The sequence below is a fragment of the Helicoverpa zea genome, chromosome 25 (assembly GCF_022581195.2).
Source record: "Helicoverpa zea isolate HzStark_Cry1AcR chromosome 25, ilHelZeax1.1, whole genome shotgun sequence".
Lineage (NCBI taxonomy): Eukaryota > Metazoa > Arthropoda > Insecta > Lepidoptera > Noctuidae > Helicoverpa > Helicoverpa zea.
The window spans coordinates 6293528-6320601 of NC_061476.1; the positions used below are offsets into that span (position 1 = coordinate 6293528).

The 27074-nt window shown below is 35.8% G+C and overlaps 1 protein-coding gene across 1 annotated transcript in view; it reads left to right on the top strand.

Annotated features, from left to right (window-relative positions):
• The first annotated feature begins 1815 nt into the window (after positions 1-1815).
• LOC124642579 (IQ motif and SEC7 domain-containing protein 2) overlaps positions 1816-27074 on the top strand; it is a 185567-nt gene continuing 160308 nt past the window's right edge. Inside the window, exon 1 of the mRNA XM_047181024.1 lies at positions 1816-2060. The gene's annotated coding sequence lies outside the window, so the exon portion shown is untranslated. The remainder of the gene's footprint in view (positions 2061-27074) is intronic.

Genomic DNA, 27074 nt, shown 5'->3' on the forward strand with positions numbered 1-27074 from the left:
ATACAGGTGTTCTGGACCAGCCAATAACGGTAGGTTAGGTAGGTACAATCTAGAAAACGTACCATATTTTTTGTGTAATGTTGCTAATGAACAACACAATACCTATACCGACATAGAAAGCTCATCTATTTTAGTGAGTTTTAGCAGACAGATCAATTTCAGTATTCCTCTGCATTGAAATACCTAAGTATCTAAGTACTGCCAAGTTTCATTTACTCAAGTAACAAACATCCTGAATTTCACAATTATAACATTAGAGGGATTATTTTTGGGGAACTCAGGACCTCAAAAACCACCCAACTATATAATCGTATAAAACCAACAGCTTTCTATAAATACTATTAAGAAGAACGTGTTTCCCCGTGACGCTGTACGAACGGGCTATCTACTAATTATCACGTCTAAGGCCGATAGAGATATTTTTGTTGTTTTTTTTCTGTTTATCCACTTAATATCATTCTTCACGCTGCAGGTTTTAAAGCGGTGGAGTTGACTTATAATTTTACCCTACTGCAACGAAGGGTTATGTTTTTCTTATGTGGTGAGTCTATGCTAGTTGCAAGTTGGTGTTTGTGGTAATTTTGACTTCTTACCCATATCTATGGAGTAACGTAGGAATTAGAGATACGCTAACTTAGGTACTAATACTGTTACCTACATTAAAGTAAAATTAGTTTCTACCTAGTCCGAAATTAAGACAGCAGTGATATCGTCATTAAAGTAGCTTAAGCGTTTAAAGCGTCTATAGATACCTAATCCGCGCATTTCTTCGTCATTACTATGATAAAAAATATAAACTAAAGAAACAAAGAAAATGCAAATTTCAACATTCATTCATCTCCACAGTTTTTCTTACTCGCACCTTAATGCCCTCGTCGCCAGCGGTCATCGGGCGGAAGTGTACCAAAACCGTTCATTTCGAGCTCCAAACCAACTCCCAGATTTTTTTACCACTCACCTCTTCCCAGAAAGTTTATGGCTTTTAAAAAAGCAACACAACAAAAAAATATGTCTATGCCCTTCTTATTTCTATGGGAAAATGGGAGCGATCCGTTTTATCGAATTGTGAATTATTTGTTTGGTGTATGTTAGGTCAGGTTAGAATATCAAACCAATGTCGTTTTGGTACAAAACAAAAAATGTAAGACAAATTAAAAGACTGTACAAAGTACTCACCATGAATTTTCCTTCACTATTGATTAATTTTTAAAATAATTTCATTGATTTGCATAAAATGTGGTAGGTACAAGAGTTGGTAGATAATTTAATTGTAGTGCTAGACACATGATGCAGTTATAAAACAGCTCGCAAATATTGAAAAAAAAAACAGACAAAATATATCAGTTGTTAAACAAACAAAAGGAAATGCAACAAGTAAAAATAGGATTAGAGAAATTACAAAACTCCGTTCAAAGAATCTTTTATCGCTTATTACTATTTTGTTCGCGAATAATAATATAATAAGAACAATTTTATTAAAAAATATGTAATGCCATCTATCGGTGTATTAATGCAACGTCACAATGGTGAAGCAGACACTATAGTAACGAGTTCTATAGCTCGAAAATAGATGGCAGTGCAAACAGTTTTAATTATGGTCACTAGATGGCAGTTACATCACGAATCGTTTTTAGCCACTTTCTTCATAAGCTGATAGATGGCGCTAATATAATACGGATAATTTACATGACAGGAACGTGTAAGGAACGTAGCGAACGCAATGGCATTTTCAATTTGGCCGGTTAGTAGTAAAAGTAATGGAGTCAATAACAGACAAAGCTCGTGTCTATGGCCCAAGCGAATCCGTCTGGCAGTCTGTTGCCGCGTTTCTACGAAAGGTGGATGTGTCAGTTGTCCAATCGTGTTCGTCGTGAAAATGCTGTGAAAGTGTTTTTTATATGATTTGGTGACTGAAAGTTTCTCGGAATAATAAATTTGAGAGCTGAAAAACAGAGTGTAGTGTTTATTTGTGTTTTTTAGTGGACGTTTCTGTGTGAAATCGTGTCGCAAAGCAGTAGACTGGTGCGATTACTTCAAGTTCGCCGGCTTATCTTGTTGTGGTAAGTGAATGATCGATATTTACCCCCTTTTATTCTTCGTTTTGGTTCGTTTTTGTTATAAAAACTTAATGTCGCACGCTTGTATTAACATTAGATGGTTGCTAAACGAGTTTACACTGTTTATTCCAAAGTTTTGAAACGTTCTTTTAAAATGTAAGAAAGCTTTGTAGGTTGTTTGAGTAGTTGTAAATTTATTTACGTTCCGCCCAATTAGATGCTTACTGGACGTGAATATAATTATTTTGCATTTTTATGTATGTATCCATATTATTTAATAAGCAGCTACTGATGGTTACCGACAATTTAAATGAGAAAGTTTCTAGTACCTAATCTAATTCGATCGACGTTAAGTACATTCTTGCAAATATTTGATGTTATTTGGTACAAACAACGTAATAATAGGATATAACGACAAATAGGCATATAGGTTTTTATAAAAATAGAATTTGGAACTAACATAATACCATAAAACTTTTGTTTTTATAAACGGAGATATTGTTATGTAGATACCTACCTACTTTGCCTATAGTAAGGTACGTTTTTTTCTCTAGTTACATACTTCATTATTAAACAAGGATTAACTTACATACACACTTATTTGTATGTTTAAATAAAAATTTAAAGTAACTAGGTAGGTATTTAGTCAATTTATTTCAAATTTCAACACAATTTTGTAATGTGCAGTTATAATTTAATTACTTACTCAAAAAATAATGAAGCTAAACATGATATTAATCTTTAATATTAAGTACATACTTTGTAAACCTGTCACTCCAGCATGTGGTATGTTTTTCTTAACACCCTCATTCATTATGGGGTGTTTCTCTAACGGACTATAATTAGATCAAGAACATGATTCAAAACAGTAAGTAATTGAACGTGTAAGTAGGGACTTACATTGATTAATGGAAACCAATACCATCTATACTAATAATAAAAAGCTGAAGATTTTGTTTATTTTGCTGCTCTAATCAGAGAAACTACCGGTTTGACTTGAAAAAAAATCATTTGGGTTTAGAAAATCCATCAATCAATTTAGGTATGGTACAATTATAGGCGATGGTACAATTTAGGTCTCAACAGATAATGTAGATCCACAACCCGTGTGACAATAATGTGACATGTTTTCATTTCCTTACTAAGATCTGAAATATTAAATTGTATCCTATGCCATTTGTCAAGAAAGGTCATATTTTTTTCCAAGCACATCAACTTGTTACCATGTATGGGCAGAAGGTAGTAGAATATTTAGTACTTTTTATAACCCCTGCACTCAGAGACATTTAGGGCCTTACTACAAAAACTTTAAACCCTGTTTTATACTTGTCTAATAAAATTTTGGCTGCAAAATGAACCATATGTCAACGTCATAATTTGACATTTTTTTAGACAAGGCATAAACTGACGTTTAAAAGTTTTTGTGGTAAGATGGTTAATGATATAGTGATAGATTCTCATAGAAATTCTGCACTAAGGAACGGCTTAAGCAACCATTTAATGTCCCTGAGTGTGTCCATTAGAGTTTGAATTGTGATAACCTTTTAAATGTTACCTAAATAACAAGATATTTAGTTTTACTTGGTAAAGATGTACAGATGTCCAGGAAGTACTTTGACTGCAAGTCTATCAGAGTCGGAAAACCATAGAATTTCTGTTGTCTTTCTTTAGGTATCTATATACCAACTAATGATTAGTGATACAAGAGTTTCTTCTTGATAATTATGAGACTACCAGCTGCGGGTTAAGTAAATTATATATTTTTAATATGGTTAGTTTTTGATAAAATATAAAAGTTTTTAAAAAATATATTTTTCATTGTACTTATTTCAGTTAGAATAAACTGTAGGACCAACAGGACAACAATTTTAATGTTGGTTATTCTAATTAATGTTACTCTCAGACTGCGCCATAGCCACGCAAATATAAGATGACAGTATTGACACACGAAACCTGCATGTCCATACAAATAGATTATAAAAATAGTTTACTTTAACTTAAAATTAACACCTCACTTACGTCATTCGCCAGTATCCGATTAACGCAAACAAACGTTTAGGTAAAAATGACTCATTTCAAAAAGTGTAACAAAATGTACCTACTTACCTGTAAACAGTGCATAACTTGAAGTGTAAATATCTAGATTTCCTATGACTCAAATGGATAAAAAATGCTTTGAAATTAGATCAAACAAGTATTAGTCGCGATTATATCAAAGTTGGTACTTAGGAACTTTTAAATCGTGTCCTTTCAAGTACCTATGCGTTAATTACTTACAAGGTTAATTAAACAGGATCATGCTGTGGGTAGATTCTGCTACCGCATACCGCTAATTATTATGATTGTCATTGAGTACCCGTCACTTACCTACCTATCAGTTCGTTCAGAGAATACGTACCTCGGTACCTACTGGACTTATAAGTAGCAAACATAAACGTTATTGCAATTTTTCAGAAAGTTGAGAAGATACCTAACCTGGCAATGTAGTGTGAGTTTAGTCGCTCAATACCATGAAAATGAACACTGATGGTCCTGCGTCTAGTTGTGGAACTAAGTCTGACTGGTGGTCTACGTACGTAGTTGGAAATTGTACCTACCTCTGACTGAAAGGGTGTTGCGTCGTGGATCGAAAGCCTACTACGTGTTAAAAACTCCACTTATGTATATTTTTGCGTCGTAGAAAACCTGAACTGCGAAATTTGTCCCTACATTCTACGTATGTCGAAGTTATATGGATGCTGATAGATAGTTGTCGTTTCCATAGTAGTCAGATGTAAGGTAGCTACAAAACAGAAACGGCCATATTGCTCAGAACACGATATTATTTGTTTTCCATTGTAGGTACCTAAGTTAATGTCGCCTTTGTAACCGAGCTCCGTCTCCCTTGAGAAATATGTAGAGAGGCAAGTGTCAACTGTGACGGTTAATGGATGGAGTGGCCTTCCACTGTTCACTCCACTGTTCACTAGATCGTCGATCACATTGAGTGGGATTATTAATAAGGAAGTACGATACCTGGTATCGTTTTACCATTATTTTCCTTATTGACACAATTCCGGGCAAACAAAACCTACTCGCTCAAACGGACCCTGTAGCTCCTAAAATTGCTGTGGAAGCTATTACTTTAAAGTAACGATCCATTTTTGGATACGAATCGAGCGGCAATAACCATCTATCTGGCTGTCGTTAATCCTAGTTGCAACGTCTTGGCACAACAGAAATCGACATTGATTTAGTATTCGTTCACTATTATACAGCACCACTTCTGATTCCTCATTGAACATCAAAATCTGTTCAAACCAAACGAACAAAAAGTACTATCAAACTACATCAAAAGATCACAATTCGTATAACTTTCCTTAACATGTGTGGGGCAACGCCCCAACCCGTTCAGTTATTCCCTGCGATCTTTACGATTCTTCTGGGCATGATCACACATGCGGCGACCACGTCATAAATACGCACCCAAACAATGCTATCGACACATCTGGAGCGTCTGAAGGCAGTGACGTAACGACACTATAAAACATGGGTATCTTGAGTACTTTGCAGCAAGGAAACTGACGCACGGGCCGGAGAATGGTGACATAGCAGTTTTATGGCGCCGGCGTTTAGGTGACGAAACGTGCAAGGGATTTTGTGCTGTGTGCTAACGTTTCGATAAAACGTTTACGGTTTCGATATTTTTGCTTCTATGAAAGAAATTGCTAGCTGTATCCAGAAATCGACGTGAAATAAAATCGGTTTTTGAAGTTTGAAAAGGTGTTCCACTTTTTGTTCGCAAGATTGATCATTTGAACTGAATCAGAGCGGACGTCGTTTGAAAACAACAGTATGACGAATCGCGAATTCTTGAAATAAAACAAAACCATATCTAAGATCTACGAGGTTATTGCAGGTTTTATTGCGCTATTGATACTCCTGAGGAAACCACCTCAGTTAAAAAAACAGACTAGATGGACGACCTTAAGAAATCTACGGAAGTAATGCAACTAACTGGCAACTATACAAACAAAGATAAGATTCTCAATTCTTGTGTTCATCAGAGTGTATAAATGAACATATAGACTGGATACATGTCATGATCTACCTTCGCACACTTAAAACTTAGCAACACGTGTCCTGGACATAATTCAATCAATCTGCAGTGCCAAGAGCTACGCAATAGCCTTTCAATTTCGATCCGCTCTTCCCAAATTAAAAATGCACTTTATCACTCTCAAACGTGCACCGTTTCGAAACGATGATCTCAAAGGAGAAAAGGATTGAAATCTCGGTCATTGTCATTCAGAACGGGTCATGGTACTGCTTTCGTCACACACCGTGCCTTACATGGAGAGACAGTTTTTATAAAGTTTGTTTGTTCATTTGTTACGTGGTCTTCTATTTAGGCAAGGTGACTTCATTAAAGGCGATAATTAGTGGTTAAAATATAAGGCTCTTATATGGTATTGCTTTTGAATGAATGAAAAAAGAAGTAACCATTGAGTTTCTTGCCCGTTCGTTGAACCATAGGAAGTAAACTTTTGGAGTGGCAACTAGAATCAAACTTAAACTATATTTTAGACGTATATAAATGCTTGTAAAGACCTCAATGAAATAGAATGATTTCACTTTAAATTACCTTGACGCTTGTGCTTATAAGCCAGATTTTATTTATGCTATATTCTTATTCTGGATTTAAATTCATACCACCACCTGGTTATACATGTAGTTACTTATGATCTGCTCTCACTCACAGATAGATCTGTAAACACCAACTTATGAGCTGATTTTGAGCTCTAAAAAGCTGGCAGTACAAAGTGGGCAAAAATTAAAAAAAAAAGCTCAAAATTTGTTGCTAATTTGTTGCTAATTAGTTGCCAAATAATCGATTTTTTTGCTTTTGCCGATTTCGAGAAATCGTCAACAATGCTAGCTTCACCATAAGCTGGCATGGATTATAAGATAAAAGTAAAGGTAAAATAAACAAAATCACTACAAATTTGTTGCTAATTTGTTGCTGTATAACCAAAATAAATTTGAGGTGCAAAAATATTTTTTTTTTCAAATAGAATATTTTTATTTGCTTTGCGCGCTTGAATGTCAATTGTTTCATGAAAAAAATATGAAATAAATTTGTTTGCTCGTCACAGAACTGTTCCCTGTCACTTAGAGAACCAGCAACTAAATAGACACCCGACGATCGGGTGTCTTGAACTTCGGTGACTAACAAACCGGCCATGCTAGCTTGAATGTCGATTTTTCCGGTTAAAAACGTTGAAATGAATTTGTTGCTCGTCACAGAGGTGATTAATGTCTCTCAGAGAACCAGCAACTAAATAGACACCCGACGATCGGGTGTCTTGAACTTCGGTGACTAACAAACCGGCCATGCTGGCTTGAATGTCGATTTTTCCGGTGAAAAAAATGAATTTGTTGCTCGTCACAGAGGTGATTAATGTCTCTCAGAGAAACGGCAAACAAAAATTGGCAATTGTTTTTTAATTTATATAAATTTACCAGTCTAATCCATAGCTAGGAATTGAGAGTTATCATACTGACTAAGATTTTGAACATAGGCAACTAATGTATGTAATAATTTTTCCCTAGCAGAAACAAACATTCAAGGAAACATAGCCTGTTTGATAATCATCAGCTTAAAGGAGACTTGGTGATTGGATGTTTATTTAGTTGCTGGTTCTCCGATCGATGCCTAACAGTTCTACGGAGAGCAACAAATTTCCACGTTTTTCACCGGAAAAATCGACATTCAAGCCAGCATGGCCGGTTTGTTAGTCACCGAAGTTCAAGACACCCGATCGTCGGGTGTCTATTTAGTTGCTGGTTCTCTGAGAGACATTAATCACCTCTGTGACGAGCAACAAATTCATTTCCACGTTTTTCACCGGAAAAATCGACATTCAAGCCAGCATGGCCGGTTTGTTAGTCACCGAAGTTCAAGACACCCGATCGTCGGGTGTCTATTTAGTTGCTGGTTCTCTGAGAGACATTAATCACCTCTGTGACGAGCAACAAATTCATTTCAACGTTTTTCACCGGATAAATCGACATTCAAGCCAGCATGGCCGGTTTGTTAGTCACCGAAGTTCAGGACACCCGATCGTCGGGTGTCTATTTAATTGCTGGTTCTCTGAGAGACATTAATCACCTCTGTGACGAGCAACAAATTCATTTCCACGTTTTTCACCGGAAAAATCGACATTCAAGCCAGCATGGCCGGTTTGTTAGTCACCGAAGTTCAAGACACCCGATCGTCGGGTGTCTATTTAGTTGCTGGTTCTCTAAGTGACAAGGAACAGTTCTGTGACGAGCAACAAAGGACAATGCTATTCTTTGTATGGAAGTTGGGCTCAAGAGTTGCCCACAGTAACTGCATAGTGTATTATGTTCCATAGGCTTATAATAGGTCCCAGACCGAAATATTTCGAAATCTATCCCAGGAGTGCTGAGAAAAACTGGTTTGACTCTTATTCAATACTACGAAAAATATGCTTACGAACTCTTAACTATTCCACTTTTATTACCTTAATTGAAATGCATTATAATATTAATCGACAAATACGAGGTATTGAACGAGATTTTTTTTTACCGACTTCAAAAAATGGAGGAGTTTCTCAGTTCGTTTGTATTCTTTTTACGTAAGTACGTGCATAACTCCGTCGTTTACCAACCGATTTAAACAATCATTTTATTGTTTAAAAGGATTTACTTTCCAAATAGTTCCAGGGTCCAGGGTCTGGTGATAGAAACCTTAAAACATTATGGAACTCTCGGAAATTGTAAGCACATATCGAATAAAAACTTGTCAATCGGGTATATGTCTCCGACACCACAAAACTGTGGAGGTTAAGACCTGACCTGACGATGGAGACGACAGTGAGACGAGGGAACTCCTCAACGGTATCTATTTACTACCTCGTGTTTGAGCTTATTTTATTCGTCTTGATAAGATTTTTCCATTGCCATTAAGGATATTAATTGCATGACGCTACTCGAACTTAGGACTGATTGTGGTAGATAGAGACTGAAAAGCAAGAGAAACAACAATTACCTTTAAACGTCTATTTCTGTTTTTTTTTTTTTTTTTTTATCCTGTTAACAGTGAAACCACTATCTATCTGATATATATATCTCTATCTATCAAGAAAAGAGGTTGTTAGGTTTGTGGCTGCTTAAAATGGCTTGCTAACAATGGCTGGCTAACATTAGAACTGGTTTTTCTCGGGACCTCTGGGACCGATTTCAAAAATATTTGGATTCCGTCTTAAGAGTGAAGTAAAAAACCTATTTTAATCATTCCCACTACTGGGCAAATGGCTTGGGCTTCATAAACTGACTGTTCAAGTTGGACATTAGAACCGGGTTTTCTCGGGACCTCTGGGACCGATTTCAAAAATATTTGGATTCCGTCTTAAGAGTGAAGTAAAGAACCTATTCTAACCATTCCCACTACTGGGCAAATGGCTTGGGCTTTATAAAGTGACTGATCAAGTTTAACATTTGAACCGGTTTTTCTCGGGACCTCTGGGACCGATTTCCAAAATATTTGGATTTCGTGACAACAGTGAAGTAAAGAACCTATTCTAACCATTCCCACTACTGGGCAAATGGCTTGGGCTTTATAAAGTGACTGTTCAAGTTTAACATTTGAACCGGTTTTTCTCGGGACCTCTGGGACCGATTTCCAAAATATTTGGATTTCGTGTTAACAGTGCAGCAAAGAACCTATTTCGACCCACTTTCACTACTGGGCAAATGGCTCAGGCTTTGTTAAGTGACTATCTATGGAGAATATTTGAACCGGTTTTTCTCGGGACCTCTGGGACCGACTTCAAAAATATTTGGATTTCGTGTTCAGAGTGCACTATGGAACCTATTTTAACAATTTCCACTACTGGGCAAATGGCTTGGGCTTCATAAACTGACTGTTCAAGTTGGACATTAGAACCGGGTTTTCTCGGGACCTCTGGGACCGATTTCAAAAATATTTGGATTCCGTCTTAAGAGTGAAGTAAAGAACCTATTCTAACCATTCCCACTACTGGGCAAATGGCTTGGGCTTTATAAAGTGACTGTTCAAGTTTAACATTTGAATTTGAACCGGTTTTTCTCGGGACCTCTGGGACCGATTTCAAAAATATTTGGATTCCGTCTTAAGAGTGAAGTAAAGAACCTATTCTAACCATTCCCACTACTGGGCAAATGGCTTGGACTTTATAAAGTGACTGATCAAGTTTAACATTTGAACCGGTTTTTCTCGGGACCTCTGGGACCGATTTCAAAAATATTTGGATTTCGTGTTAACAGTGCAGTAAAGAACGAATTTCCACCACTTTCACTACTGGGCAAATGGCTCAGGCTTTGTTAAGTGACTATCTATGGAGACCATTTGAACCGGTTTTTCTCGGGACCTCTGGGACCGATTTCAAAAATATTTGGATTTCGTGTTCAGAGTGCACTATGGAACCAGCTGAAACTACTCCCACTGCTGGGCAAACTTTGAGCCCACACCCTGGCATTGTCCTTTATTTCATATTTTTTTCATGAAACAATTGACATTCAAGCGCGCAAAGCAAATAAAAATTTCCTATTTGAAAAAAAAAAAATATTTTTGCACCTCAAATTTATTTTGGTTATACAGCAACAAATTAGCAACAAATTTGTAGTGATTTTGTTTATTTTACCTTTACTTTTATCTTATAATCCATGCCAGCTTATGGTGAAGCTAGCATTGTTGACGATTTCTCGAAATCGGCAAAAGCAAAAAAATCGATTATTTGGCAACTTATTAGCAACAAATTAGCAACAAATTTTGAGCTTTTTTTTTTAATTTTTGCCCACTTTGTACTGCCAGCTTTTTAGAGCTCTGATTTTGTATTCTGTTTGTGTATTATGTATGTAGAACAGGGATTTCGATATAATATCAAACTGCCATTAGGCACCAATCCGTGCATCAAACGTGTTGATTTATTTATCAATCCAAAAGCCTTGTGTAGCGTGTTTCACAGTGCAGTCTAGCTACATAATTTATTTCTAAGAGAATATCAGTCTGATTCTCTAGGTTCATCAGAATAAGGCCTATTTAGCATGTAGGCTAGGCTTCTGGTCTCCAATCTTTTGGCCTCATTTTTGCAAAAATCCCTCTCGTTTTTTAACTGTGCCATATTCATAGGTCGACACGACAAATAAACCGTTCATGTGGAAATTAAACGATAAACGAGTCACTGAACTGAAATAAAAATGGAGAATGCTAGTTGAATGAAAGTAATGCGTTTATCGAAATTGTTTTTCATTGAGAAAATATTGAGGATGTAGGTCAAATTGAACTGCAAAATTGAAAACAACACAACATCCTCGATGTTGTTGAATCATAACACATTAGTGAGTACAATGTGAATGTGATGTGATAAGTTATCAAAACAATATTTTACTACGATAAAATCTAAACATGAAAAGTAATTTCCGAAAAGTTTTCTCATCAAAAATAAACAGCAAGAACTTGTGTGAATCCATCATCAAGAAAACAATGGAATAGAATCGGCACAATCTTGATAATGTAACCTCTGTTTTCTGTTTCTGCGAAGCAGGCCAAGTGCGACGATAAACTGTGCACATCGGCCAACATAAATTGGACTCTGGGATCCATGGACGATGTTCTTAAAGTAGTACAAAACGTGGGAGGTATCACAGCTCAACTAGAACTGGAGCAGGTGCTTGAACCGACCAGTCTAACAAGATCCCCTGCATTTCACCAATTTATTCCTACTATTACAATCATGAGAGATTCCATAATAATGGTGGTCGTTGACAATAGCAATACTGCAGCGGTAATGATAATGAGTGTTGCATCACGGGTCATTCAATTGTTAACGTTTGTTTAGTTGGGCGACCCATTCAGTCACAAATTGGTAAATTACCATGTAATTGTAGTTGTGGAAAACAATAAGATTTGGGTAGTAATTTTTCATTTTAATGACTTATTTGTTTCGATGTTATATAATTTTATTAGTTTGAATGACTATTGAACATGTGTTTTTACACGTATTTCTTATAGCAGCCTTGCAAATACAAGTAAAACACTTACGGCGGAAGATAGCTATTCTATGATCAACCGCTTGGCTAAACGGCGTATCGTATCTAGATACGGAAATTGCATGAGGCGAAATTCTCTCGGAAAACCGCATTCCAACCATCATGGCCCGCAGCACTTTAAATTCGAATTCTTTGCGCATTCCTTGTGGTACTTTACTTTCTGATACAATATTTGAAAAAAAAAAATCGAAATTAAAGCTATGAGGTATTTTTACAATATCAAGAAGTTCATAATTAATGCTCAATCCTTCTCCGTGTGAGAGGAGGCCTGTGCCCAGCATTGGGACGATAAAAATGCTGTAACAGTTACAAGAAGTTCATAAACAAAGCTAAATTATTTTATTCCAGGGTTCTATATTTTCCAAGTGAAAGGAAACGCTTTAAAGCTAAGCTTGTTTATTACGGTAACGTCTCACCAAAATCTCACGCAAGTAAACAGTGTTTCGGCTTTGCGAAACCTGACCGCAAATTAAGGCCGCCGAACATGGTATCAGTGCTCACCGGGAAACTGCCTGCTCTGAATATATTTAGGTCTAGATAGAACAATGTAACTTTTTAAGAAATGAGAGTTTTCATGAAACTAGATGGGGGATCGCAAATCATTTCCGAGCATGATAATTCTGCATGATGGTCAGGACTCAAGGCATCCTGATGTCCCTTTTCATTAGTAGAATTAATTTGCAATATTTTTATTGTCATTCGTCACTTATGGCCGCTAATAATATCAATTGATTTCTTGTTAGACATAGATTTTTGACCTTAGGGCCATGCAAGTCGTCTGAAATTGATATCTCTATTAAGCAAAACAAGAGATAATAAATGGAATATTCGGAACGGTCGTTAAGCAGCACCCACGTATGTATGTACATTATATAGGGTATTTATTTGGAAGCGGTCTGCTCTGAATATTCTTAGGTCTAGATTGAACAATGTGGCGTTCGGTGTACGTAATACTTAGTGGCGTGCCACTGTGGTTAGGACACCCTGATTGTGTCGCTTCAATGAGCATTTGGAGGTACTTTAGGTTGCTGACGTTTTCAATTTATGGACGTGCACTTAATCATTGGCCTGCTTTATAGCTTGTATTGTGACGTATTTCTTCAGTCTTGTTTACTATTTTATTGATAGAATATTTGATGCTCAAATTCTGTGCCTGATCAGAATTATCATAAAAGCAATTATCTTCTTTGGTCCTTAAGTTTCAGTGACCCTTTACAAAAATTAGTTGCCTGCCTAATCGCCAGCCCCTGAATTCTTAGGCAGATTTTCTCATGGTGTCTTCACCATCGATAAAGTCATAATGGTTGTGCGTTTCTGGGTTCAGCTCATGGCCTAAACCGTTGACCTGTCACTTGAAACGAGCTCGTTAATATTGTCCTTCATTAATAAAGATGACTATGTGATATAGTTCATCTTGATTCTAGGGTTCCTGTAGTTTGTGTCTCTTTGTTCACCAGGTTAGGACCAATTTTTAGGTTACTGCGAATTAATGCTAAGGAACCCCTATTTCGGATTTCGGCTATTTTGGAGGCTAGAAAACAAACAGTGATTAACAGTCCATTCATTATTCAACAAAACGTGAAATTATGGACGTCCAAATTATGAACGACGCATATTTAATTACATTCATAATTAAGTCACAATTAGCGCGAAAATAGTTCGATGTATTCATAATACGTAGTCAGCATTAACTGTATGAATATTGAGTGTACCTAATCTTAATTATAGGCCCGTCTGATTATCACGCTATTCAAAATTGCATTAATGTCCATGATTATTAAATGCCTCTGACAGTGGATTTCCAATTCACACACGATATATACGATAATAGCAATCTTTACGTTGGATGGCTATGCGTAGTAATTAGTCGTGGTTTTTTCATTAAAGAAAAATGATGCAGTATGTGTGATGTTGTGCGTAGATTTCTCATTTTCTTCGTCGGTTATTTATTAATTTATAGGTTTGGTTACTGTTTATGAGGAAGGCATCCGTGTTTTATGAGCAAGAACGCTTAAAGATATGTTGGTTATTTACCGAGATTCAGCTCAATTTACAGGCTTGCCTCTTACTCATAGAGACAGAAAAAAATAATGCAAGCGGCGGAGATAACGAAGACAGAAAGAAACAATCTCAGTATGAAATGAATTTTTTAATACTGAGCACTAGGACTGTTGTATAAAATGGACAAGAAAATAAGCTGTATGCGACAGGAAAAACAGACAGGTTTTCAAAACCAACATCTATTAAAGGCTAATTTTAATGGCAGAAACCAAGGCATAATATACTTTTGCGCATGGAAAGTCTTCAAATCACCCCTTCCGATGTGTGCAGCAGATGAGATGTCAAAGTGTCGCTTAAACGGAACGATCCAGCGATGGAATCTACAACGGGATCGCATCAAAATCTGCATTTCTTGATGCCCAAATAGTATTACTGTTGGGTTGATTTACAGAACTCCCGCCACCCTTGGACTCTAAACCCTGAACGTGATGCCTGGTCATGGACGCAAAACCAGTATAGTTTATGAACTTTTAGTTTTTGCCGTTATCCTCGACATCTGGAACATACATGAAACAATTTCTCGGAACCCTAAGCTGTAGATGACTTGCAACATTGAAACTAATGTTCTAAGTTTGATGAGTTTCCTAGAGGAATGTTGGGAGAAATATTTTCTGGAATTTTCTGTCGTTTTAATGGAATTTTTCACATTAATTACTTCGTGGACTGTGTAGTGTTATATCTTATGTTGTTTCTTATGTAACTATTATGATTTTTACTCACTTCGTCGTTCCTCTGTTTCAGTGAAACAGTGTCATCATCTGCCTAGCCTTTTCCCAACTATGTTAGAGTCGACTTCCAGTCTAAGCGGGTGCAGCTGAGCACCAGTGTTTTACGTGGAGCGACTGCCTATCTGATCTCCTTAACCCAATTACCCGGATAACCCAATACCCCTGGTTGTCAGACTTTCTGGCATCTGAAACAGTGTAATAAACAAAATATTATTTGTTTATTCTCCGTGTGTTATCTTGTTATCATAAATATTTCAATATTTCGGCCTTGTAATTCAATTAAGGCTGATAACAATTGCTCAATTTTTATCATACTCTTGAAATATTAAGTTATTTCAAACGTTGAAATGTCTTTGTGTTATCGACTTATCGTCAACGTACCGAGACCTTATTTACGAAGATATTTAGAGCCTTTTCAAGTGATTGTTTGTAAGTCGGCCATTCACTCATTTGGTTGTACGGTTTTACCGAAATACTTTTATTTCAAGATGTTATTAGGAAATTCTTAATTTTACTGTAGGTGTAAACCTAATATCGGAGCTAACCTGAATAATACAGTCAGCTGCAAATATATATAAACCAGTTGTTCCAAAGATCTAGATGAAAACTTAGTATCAAAACGAAACTTGATTAATGAATTGATTAAAATTTACTTTACATTAAAGTTTTATCCTTCGCCCGGCACTTTCTGCCCTGCCTTGATTAACAACTGAAGTAATTTATTCATCATGTCAAGTAATAAATTTTAACGCTCTCCAAGTTCATTAATTAGGCACTGAACTGTCCACACAAAGAGATGACATTAATTATTTTCTTCCCAAATGTATCAAATATTCTCTTACATTTAGGTATTTATTCATAAATCACATAATTTTTGGGACTTCTTGAGCAAAACATCTCAAAATCTGTCTGTAAATGCGGCAGGGCTGTAGTACTTACACGGAATAAAGATAAGCACCTTAAGCCAATTAGGTAACTTACAAGTGTAATTGCTCGCAATTAGTTAGATATCTAGTAATTGCACAACAAGCCATGTAAAAGTCTCGTAATTTTCAGTGCCCTCCTCTAGACAACCTTCTAGGATTTAAAGAAAAAAAAAAACAATCCTGCTACATCACAAAATTAATGAGGTCTCCTATATCGTCAATCACAAGAGCATACAAGCAATCAAACAAAAATATTCGACAAAATAAAGTAAAAAAGAAACAATACTACACGAATTTAATGACATTTTAAGCTCATTAAGTGAAGAAGTCGACCGTGGTGACCGGTTAGCCATCAATTGGCTGGAATCAGATTATTTCTCTGACGAATTTAACGAGCCAAAAATCATTTTGTGAAATCGTGACAAGCGTTTTATTTGATTTTGAAGGCGCCGAAGTAAGACTTGTGGTAAAGTGCCAATTGATTAGTATTTAAATTCTTTGTTATGGTATGGTGAAATTTTAATAATTGAGGCGGTTTTGAAGTCGATGATAATATAATTTTCGTAGTTGTGACTTGCTTCTTCTTTGATATTTGTTATTATTCATAATGTTTTGCAAGCAATCATTATGTTCTTCTACACTAATTTATTATTATCAGTTCTTTATTTGTTGAAAAAAATCTGTTACAATGACAAGAAGAAGTTTGCATTGCTGAAAGCATTCCGGGATATAATTCCAGTTCATATGATGCCAATTCCACATCCATTAGATGATCAGGAAAATGAAAATGTAACCACTGAACCGAGTGATTTCTAACCCAGCTACAAAAACTACAATGGAACAGAGAGCGATCTTTCTTTTTCAATGACAGTTAAAAAAGCAAGCTGGGATGTTAGTGCTACGCTTCTGACTACGTTTGTATTCCATTCCATCAGTTGGCGAGTTTCATGCAAATATGCGAACAAAAACTAGATCTGTGGACCTAACGGTTGATGCAGACACCGACAATGCATTTGCATTTTGTTTAATCACGTTTTCATGACACGAAAACATGAGGCTAGGAATCAGCAATCCAACTTCAGTTATTATGGCTGAAGAGAAATTGTCTCAAACCCATCACACTTTTTTTTGCACGAACTCTAAATAAAAATAGTATCCTATGAGCAACGAGCTTTAACTGATCCAGTCAGAAATAAGGAGCCCATTAAATACCTGAACACTAAAATCCAAAACCTGTGCTTAGTGTTTATTCTTCTGTAATAGTGACTGTTACTAACTTGAGATTTTCGTATTCAGGCATTATGTTAAAGGACTTAGTTCCTGACCATACCTTCACAAAGATAAGCTCATTTGCCTGTAACACCGATAATCCACTTTCTATAACTACACATCATAATAGAGTTTCTGCTTTGTTACAGAAATAGGTACAGTGGGTGTAGTTCCCTAGATAATTCCCTTGTTGTCTGTTTCTACTGAATCTTAACGTGACCACATTGATTGTGTATGCGGGTCAACATTTGAGAGACCGTTTCCAACTTAATTGTTAGTTTTGGGCTTCTAAACAAGAAGATATGGTTGATTATTAGTATGCTGAGCATCGCCAAACCTCCATTTTGCTCTCGGCAATTCAATTGGCGAAACCAGAATTATATAAGACCTAATAGGTATAGGTAATTTGCTAGGTGAATTGAATTCTTCTTGGCCACTTCATTTTGTGTTTATTCTATAATTTTAGAAATTATTAATACTCCTCTCCAAACGATTGTTATTGGAGGCGATGAAAACGCAAGCAAGTCTCCTAAAATCTTTCATATTCAAAACGTTGATTTTGTATTCTTTCAGACTTTGACACTCTAGTTTCTTATCTAAAACTATTTTACAATACCCAGATATGTAGAAAATTTTATCACAATAATGTCGTTCATAAAACTAGTTATCTTTATGAAATTCGCATATTTTACGTGCGTAAGTATTGATTAAAGTATTACCAAGTTTAATCTAGTTTAATTTAGACTCATAGAAAAACCGAATATCTATAAATAATAAGGTAGAATTTGGTCCCTTCCATCAAATTCCAATTGATCTCTTCACAGCCATAGCCATTCAAAATATGTTTTTACACAAGCGCCGTTAAATCCGCTTGAGGACTGTAAAAATTAGGAGCCGTCAACAACAAACACATGGATAAAATGAAACTACACCCAATAATAAAACAAGTGGACCAAAGGAAAGGCTTGTTATACTAATATCAGCATAATTGGCAGTCCGCCAAAATAGCACAATATCATCAATATTTAACCGTTCATATTCACGCCGCCTCTCAGTTAAGTAGCGTGCTTTACCACTAATTGTAACTACACTGGTTAAACAGGCATCGTTAACGTAATAATATGCATGTTTGTTAAGGACGAAAAAGAAATAAAATCACCTATGACTTCTAATTTCAGTTGAGCCGGCTGGATAAAAAATGCGGCTCCTAAAAAACCGTGCTGTCCGTTGAATTCAGATAGTCTGTCGCTCTGTATAAAAAACTTGTACTCAGCTGCATCCAGTTACACTGGAAGCTGACCCCTGAAAAGCTAAAATACATGAGCCTTTAGCTTAGATAGAAACTAAAACAGATTTTGCTTCATATCCTGCGACAAAGCGCTTCGTCAAAACCAAATGCAATATTAAAATAAGAAAGAGTAGAATCACTTATATTCTTGTTGGGACCTAGGTATTAAGAGCAATGATATCATCATTATCGTTACGATTTAATACTACTTAGCTTTCATTAATTATAACTGCGCAGATCGTTCATGACATATCCAACAGCTAATGTGCAGTATTATATTGCACATGAAATTGACCTCCACTGCTCAGTTCAATACTATAAATCTTGCCAAGGTAGTTAAGGACTTTGCATTTTAAAATCTCTGATATTTAAATCTAAAGTAAGTTGCAGCACGTTTTGAAAAATCCTCGTTCGAAACCTATTTTATTCTTCTTACGTGTCGAACGTTAATCCTTGGTTTCCTTTGCTATCGTCTCAAGTAGAACGTCTTTGTCTTGGCGATAATTCCCAATCCCCGCTTAGAAGGTATTGGTGGAAATGTACAATGTCTCTAAATCTTCAACAAATCCTAAGTGTACCCCTGTCGAAGTTTAATCAGGCGTTAAGACCGGTTCCATACCCTTTTTCGCACTTCCATCTTTCTACCAGTCAATCCTCTTTACAAAAGAAAAGTGTTAGTTTGCGAAACCACATTTCATGTAACTTTTCTTTCCACCGTGCTGTTAAAACTTTGTTCTCAAAGGGTTAATTTACTCGTGTTTTATTTAAGTTAATTGCTTAATTAACATAATAGTCACGCATAAAGCCTTTAAGTACCTATTAATCCTGCTGCCAAGTACACTTGCGCAAAATTTCAATTAAGAAACGTAATATAAAAACAATGAAGTTATTGTTTTATGTTCTTTGACCTCTGTGGTTCCGATTTTGCTGACAATGGAATTTCCTATTCAATGATAATGTTATAAAATTATAACATTTCAGGTCTGGCCTTAAACTAAATCCTTTCACGTCTTTCAGACACTAAAAATAAACGTTTACTTTCGCCGTCACGTTGCACAAACAGTTTAAATTTCACAATTTTTAAATTAAAACGCAGTGCTGAAAGTTGCAAATGGCTCCACACATGACTCATGCCGATAACATTAAATCCAAATTGAGTTATATACTGTACGTTCTTCGCAAATGGCGACTACAAATCACCAAGGACAGGTTCCAAATGCTGCGTAACATATTATTTCCATTAAAGTGTTTTCTTTAAATATAGTGTCAGAATATGACGTATGACCATTCGCATCTTCGTCATATTCTCGCGAAAAGGTCAAATCTGTTCTTCGCGTTGGTGCGTCCATATTTAGATCCGTCGCTCCCACTGATACTTAGCGTAGCGGTAACCCGTCTAAAATACATTTCTAATTTTTGACAGAAATGGAAACTGCGTTTTGAATAATATTCTCTGTTACATAGCCCTTGTAGTGTTTTATAACAGTTAGCACTATCGAAGTCTTACGATAAGCTATCGATTTTTTAACAAGCGCGTTTTATTTTTCCTTTGTGTATTTTCGCTCGGCTGCATCCAATTTATTAACACCGCATTCAAAAACATTCTTTCCAGAATTCGAAATCTAAAAACGTACCGAAGCTCCTCATTTTAATTTGTTACCAAATACGATAAACACGGTTCTGAGAAAAAAAAGAGAAGCGTTAAACTGAGCCGCATAATGTATGCGATCGCGGTCTAATTCGGTGGCATCGGCGTGTGCGCATGCACTTGATAGATGAGTCACGGTCGCACACGGCCACTGCACTCCAACTGAGGTTTTGTTGTGATTGGCTATACTGTTATACGTTCGTGTTATGTATGTTACTCGTAAGCCGTATTAAGGCCCGTTCATTGGTGCCGAGTATTCTTGTCTTTAGTTGTTTTTGTACTTGTTTTTGATGTATTTAAAGATTTGGTTTGAAAAATTACATTTTCTAAATTAAATGCCAATAACTAGGTATTTGATTTGTTTTAGTCGACTATTTTAGTGCTCGTTTCGAAATATTTATCGCTCCCTAAAATTCTCTATTAACACACATCACATATGGTGAAATCGTTTGCTGGAAAGCATCGAGTTCACAAGTACAAACAACTACAGTTAATCTCAAACAAAACAAGTTAAATATATTACGTTGCTTTTTAGGTTACAAGTTTTAGGTTGCTATTAATATTCCAATCGAAGCATCTCAGCGGAGCTTTATTATTCCTCATTGTGTCGACATTACGCATTCAAACTCACGCGACCAATGTTGATCTACTTAAAAGAATCTTTGTCGTATATTTCACAGTAATAAATTCTCAAAGAATCCAATTTCACAGTCCTTACAAACATCCAAAATTATACTGATTGGGATTCGTCTCGGTTGATAAATAGTAAAAGTTTCTTATAAATCATTGGTTGTTAGAAGCGGAAATTGAATACTGACACTTGATAGAACACATAGGGGTCGGGAGATAACTGGCTTATTCCAAGATAACACTACTCCAAAGGATTGAACTGGTTTTAAATCGTGATGCGATAAAGGATGCTTTATTGACTATCGAACAAAATGCAACGAAAATCGTTTTATTGGACGTATTGCTTTCAAGGGACTATAAACGTTCCAAAGAACGTGTCTGTTAGAGACGTTATGGGTATCCCGACTTAATACGACAGTTTAGATGTCTTTGAAACAGTTTTGTGAATTAAATACACGCGAGAGGACAACTTAAAATGCTCCTGTGGATCTTGATGTGTGTGCATTTTGATTTAGTCCCTTCTTTGACTTGCTTGAGCCAGTCTACTAATTGCCACTTCAATTAGATTGTCCTAAGAGCTGTATGGTAGGGTGTTAGGATAGTGGACGGTCTAATTATGTCCCTGAAGAGTAAATAACAGATTTCTACGAGATGTACTGCTATTTTTATATCAATATTATCGTATTATAGTAAGAAAAGTAATGGCTGACATTTATCCAGATTCCGATTGTTCGTTTCTGCTTATTATAACAAAATCACTACAGCGAACATATTGAACATCGCCATTAGTGACATATTGTTTTTGGACTAACGAGATCTTTCCTCTCCATTACCCAAACGAATGACAAGGGCCTTGCTATAATATTAATTAATAGTTCCCGGCAGGCGAGCTGTCCCAAATATCAGCTGTTTTTGCCACACACATGTCTACCGAATTTAACGATTCAACAAACTATGACAGCGCCAGTAAAATCTTCGTTTGTATGCCATCTTTCCTTCATAGGTACATTCTCTTCGAAATGTATAACGGTATTGAATTTTCTACATAGGAAATTAAGGAAAAATATAAGTAAATAGGTACTTTCCATTCTTGTGTCATTATTTTCTTTCCTGTTACTAAGGAGAATTGTGTACGGTCCTTGATTATGAAATGAATAAATGTTTATGTTAGTTTGAAATACGTTAGTATACAATAGAACATTTTGTACATACGCATCCTCATCTGTTCTTGGTGCATTGAAATCGCGAAAATACGCCATGCTGAAAATCAAGATAAACTGAAGTAGACACGTTTTTAAAATTCTAAACCGCATTGCGCCAAAATATTATAATAACTGCATTCCAAAGTAAAATAAAGTTACTTCGCACTATGCAGATAGTTGAAAAATCAACCTGACCTTTTCATGTTAATTATGCATCCTGTAAAAATATTTAACATTAAAAAGCCGAGAGGTTTAGTGAATCAAAAGACTAAAATTGTCCTCGGTCCTGACCAGCACGTTGGATGTTGAATTTGCATACATTTTAAATTTCGCCCTGAATTTCTCTTTAAATTCAGACTTTGCTGAATTTTATTACGTGTCATCTGGGTTACATTTTGTAACTACTCACGGATTCCGGCGTTTTTCCGGGACTTTATTAAATTTTTATCGCTTTATGGCGAAGTTTCAAATTATTTTTATTATGGCCGTAACTGCTATTGAGCCCTGTCTGATTTATTGCATAAGTTTTGCGGCAAGGAACTTCTTGAAGAATAATGAGGCCAGCAGGTATTTTCTATTTACTTAACCAATTTTATGCCAGCTTCTTTGTTATTAGTATAGAAAATTATTATACGGGGTTACTTACTTGTAATAAGCCGTATATCCCGAAGGAGCTGCTAGATATCTTACAACCAATACATCAAATTACTAGGTAACCCTGTATGTTGACGTTCATTGTAAGTATTTTTACTTTTCGTCTCCGAACTGAAATTTTCATTGGCATCCCTCTTTCAGAACGGGAGAACAAACACACCTAAACAAAAGACCCTCATATTAAAGCCTCAAATTAGCCGTGACACTTCTCTGTCCACTTTCCCCTCAAACGTTTAGTCTTTTTATTTGTAGACCCAAACAATGAAATGACAAGCTTTCAACAGACTTGATTACCAACACAATTGCCGTCAAATTAACTCAGAACCAATTTGAGTCACGTGTCCAGCATTGTAAAGTAAATCGTATTGTTTGCAACAAACTTGACTATTTACTTGTCTTTAAAAAACATGTTTTATGATGTCATTAACGACTTACACTATATCTCGATGATTTGTTGACTGGTTTGAACTATGAAACTAATGCGAGGACAGCCTACAGTTGTGTCAAAAACTTGCGTTTGGTCGTTGCCCTCGTCTGAAAATCGATAGAAGTTCATTGAGGGGAAGGCCAACTTGTATTACGTTATAGAATTGTTTTGCGGAATGCCCAGCCTTTTGTGTTGTGTTATAGTTTGTTATAATTCGGTGTTGTGTGTGCTGTTGGGTTATTGACTTATCGATTCTGGTGGCTTGGGTAGAGGTAATATTGGTAATGTAGTTTGGGAGTCGATGCTTTACCAAATTACTTGTATTGATGGATACTACTTCGGCTACACTTTTTGCAATTTTCTTCTAGAAAGTTTCCTCAAAGTCTTGTACCAAGAGAGTAGCTAGTCTAATAAATAAACTTACACCTCGTTAAAGATTTGGTTTCAAGTCCTTCCTAGTTTTCCTAACAATGACCTGAATAACTTTTACCATATCATCATGGCTCATACATTGACTCAGCCAGAACCACGCTAAAATATACCACAGTAATTACTCTAATGACACATGAACTTACCAAAATTATCTCGTAACACATACATACCCACTTTAGTTAGTTAGCCGCAGTGGATTTGCCGAGAATTTCCGAAAATTCGAATGAGCAGAGAATATTTCACCTATCTGTTAAAGCTTGTGGGCCTTGTAAGTAATGATTTTAATTATTTCAAATGTCTAATGTCACTGTTGCTAAGAGCTTGTATTACGTGTAACCTTCTGTGTAATTTATCGCTCAGTTTTCCATTTAAATGAGAATTAGAGCGTGTTATAATTTGCTTACTGAGTGTATTGTTCATTTTGTTTTGTCTATGTCCAAATTTTGCTAATTTGTTGGTTAGGTTGCTTTATTTTAATTGTTGTGTTGCCTTAAATAATTTATTGCATGTTCTTCCTAATTTGTGGTTTTGACGCTGTTGGTGTGCTTGTGGTGTTTTCCTCATAATATTCAACTTGTGTTTAAAGCAGACTACGATACAGCTAGTAAAATTATATTTTCTGGATTTAGGTACTTTATATTATATATTTATACCAGGGAGGAACATAAAAACCGCGTTACTCACATAGGGATTATGGGGAAGTGATTTTACAAACTGAATTATTTGATTCCTTTAAATATTCTCTTATCTTTTAACCGTTCCCAAGCTTTGGTACTTAAAAAGCCTATTGTACATTGATGGAGGGCTGTTATTATCATTTGAGGTTTAAATGCCATTGAGCTTGCATCTTTTCCGAAGCCAACAGCGCCTGTTGTACCTGTCAGTGATTTTGATGAACGGTTGGCATTCAATTGATCCATAACGCGCCAGCCATGTCCAGTACTCGAGTTGTCACCATTCGTAGTTCGGTTTCAACAGGCATGATGACAAATTTTTAAATTCCTTTGTATGATGTAGGTATACGTCTACTTTATATGAAAAATTATTAATTTTAAGAAAATGCGAAGTTTTTTTATCAAATAATTGCATTTTTCTCTGTCCACTTTGAATCCGGCGCGAAAACGCTTGTCAGTGTCATGTCGTCACTTGTGACGTCACGACTGAAATTACAAGACGCAAGTAAACAACGCTCGTGCAATAATTAAGTTTTTTGTGTTATTAAATATGAATTCGAAAGGGCATAGGTGTTGTGGGGTCCCCCAGTGTAAGAACACATCTAAAACAACTCCTGATAAGTTATTTGTGTACGTTCCTCACAATAAAAAAATACGAAACAAGTGGCTTAAACTTGCAAAGCGAGATTCAAAAGCAATATTGCCCAGGGTACAACTTTATTTTTGTGAAGATCACTTTGATGTAAGTTATTACATAGTTCTCTAGATTCTAGCATAGTTTATAATGTAAATAACTATTTCGAGGTTAGGTTTCATCTCTCATTGTTGTTTAATTAAACTAGTATACTTACGTGGAAGTTTTAACATTTCTAAATTCAGCTGAACAAAAATCTTTATTTGATGCCAAAAACTTTCCCAGCATTATGATATCAATTCTAGGCAAATTAGCGCTGTTTGCCTTGATAAATCCGGGCTCCATAACTCGTGTTATAAACAATTAATTAATTAAAAACAAAGATCGCAGTGGAAGTTCACAATAACGAAATGTGACTTTCTCGCGCTTTCGCGCGAGTTGTTTTCAGAGATGACGTCACGAGCTCTGATTGGTGTTCAAGATATCATGGCGGATTGCCTTATTTCGTAATTTTATTTTATAAAAATACATATTAATCACATTATTAATAAAGAAAACAATGCGCGTTTTATATTCCAAGCTTCAAGTTTAATTTAATAAATATATTATTTTAATGATTTTTGATTACTGTCATCATGCCTACTGGGATTAATGGAGTTATTGTGTAAGTTATTTTATTAATTATAGTTATCTTCTGTCCGGTTAATTAATAAGTTACTGATTCAGCAGTTCGGTAATAATATTGAGCCGGCAAACTTACGCATACACATTAGTTTATGGACTTCATTTTTAGTTTTGCACACTTTTACTCTTACATGCTGATTATATTTTGGATTCACACACCATCTATACAGAACCAGTCTTTCTGATGGCAAAATAAATTAGAATTAACTTTTTCGCTTCTGTGAAAATTCTGTGCATACAATTTAGATATAATACCTACGTGGGTACTATATATCTAAATTGAAACAGCAATCGATACCAAAACATATCGTTACCAATTACAGGCTAACCCGAACCCGAATATTTCGCAGCTCTATCGATCCGCTGCACCCAGCACTTGCATTGCTTGCAGTCATTTATACTGGAAGGGGAGTTTAGTTGCATTCCCCTAACAAAACCACCCTTATTTTTAAACCCATAAGGTCTAATATTGAACATAAAAGGGGATTTAAGCAAGGGGTTTGACCCACGTGTTACATCCATTATTGCGTGATACTGTTTTTTGTCCATGTTCCAATGTTGTAGGAGGCGCCTGTACAATCAATTGAATTTCAACTCGTTCTTAAATATACTGCAAAAATGATGTAAAATTATATCTGAGTGGAGATGGTTCAATATCTAGATTTTATTCGTCCATTATTTCTAATTTTGAATAACTCGTTTTCAACTCGTTCGTAAAAATGCTGCAAAAAATTGACGCATAATTTTGTAGGAGCGGAGATAATATACGAATCCGTAAGTTCTTGGATTATTTATATTTATAAACTGTTCCTAATTTTAAATTTCTTTATTTTAAGTACAAGAAAATTGTATCTCTCACAAATCTTGACGTTTTGTGTTAAAGTTACTGAATAGATCAGATATTTGTTTGTTTGTTCGTTTAAGGAAACGAAAGGTCGTGTTTGTATTTCTGCTTCCTTCTACTTCCTTTTAGATATTAATATCCGTTCATCAGAAAATTCGTATCCGTCTGCGAATATTTACTATAAAGAAGGATTTGTCAGTTGACTTCCTTTTTTAAACAATATTGAACTCGGGTTTTGTATTCCTTAATTTTGAAATAAAGATCAATTTCAGCATTAGAATTATACAAACCAGCAAAGCGTATATATTCTATCCGAAATTCGAGATGCAACCCTGTATTCGACTTCGAAATTTGCGAAGGTGTAAACTGAAACTTCAGCCGATATACAAGCACGGGTTGCATATGCTTCCTTACTTGAAGCGTTAACGACGTGTCTGACAATATTCCTGAATATGCACGATAAAATTTCTGTCAGAACTTCGACACTAAGTTGTATATTGACGGATTAGAGTATGATAGATTCATCATGAATCCTAATGATCTATTTACGAACCTGCAATTTACAAAACAGTAGACATACACTTTTCTTTATATTAAAGTAATTGAATGTCTTTCATCAAAACATTATGTTAGACCCTACTCGAATCACGATCGTGGTCGCTGCGAAGCCAAAGCTCCGACCCCCACAATGCTGGTTCGATTCGCAAATAATATTTTGCCGTAAGCGGCACAAATGAATCAGACGTTTGGCTTATTGTTAACTTTAATTCATCTGCTTTTATTAACCTTGCATCGGACGTGCTTGTTTTGTGTATTCCTTT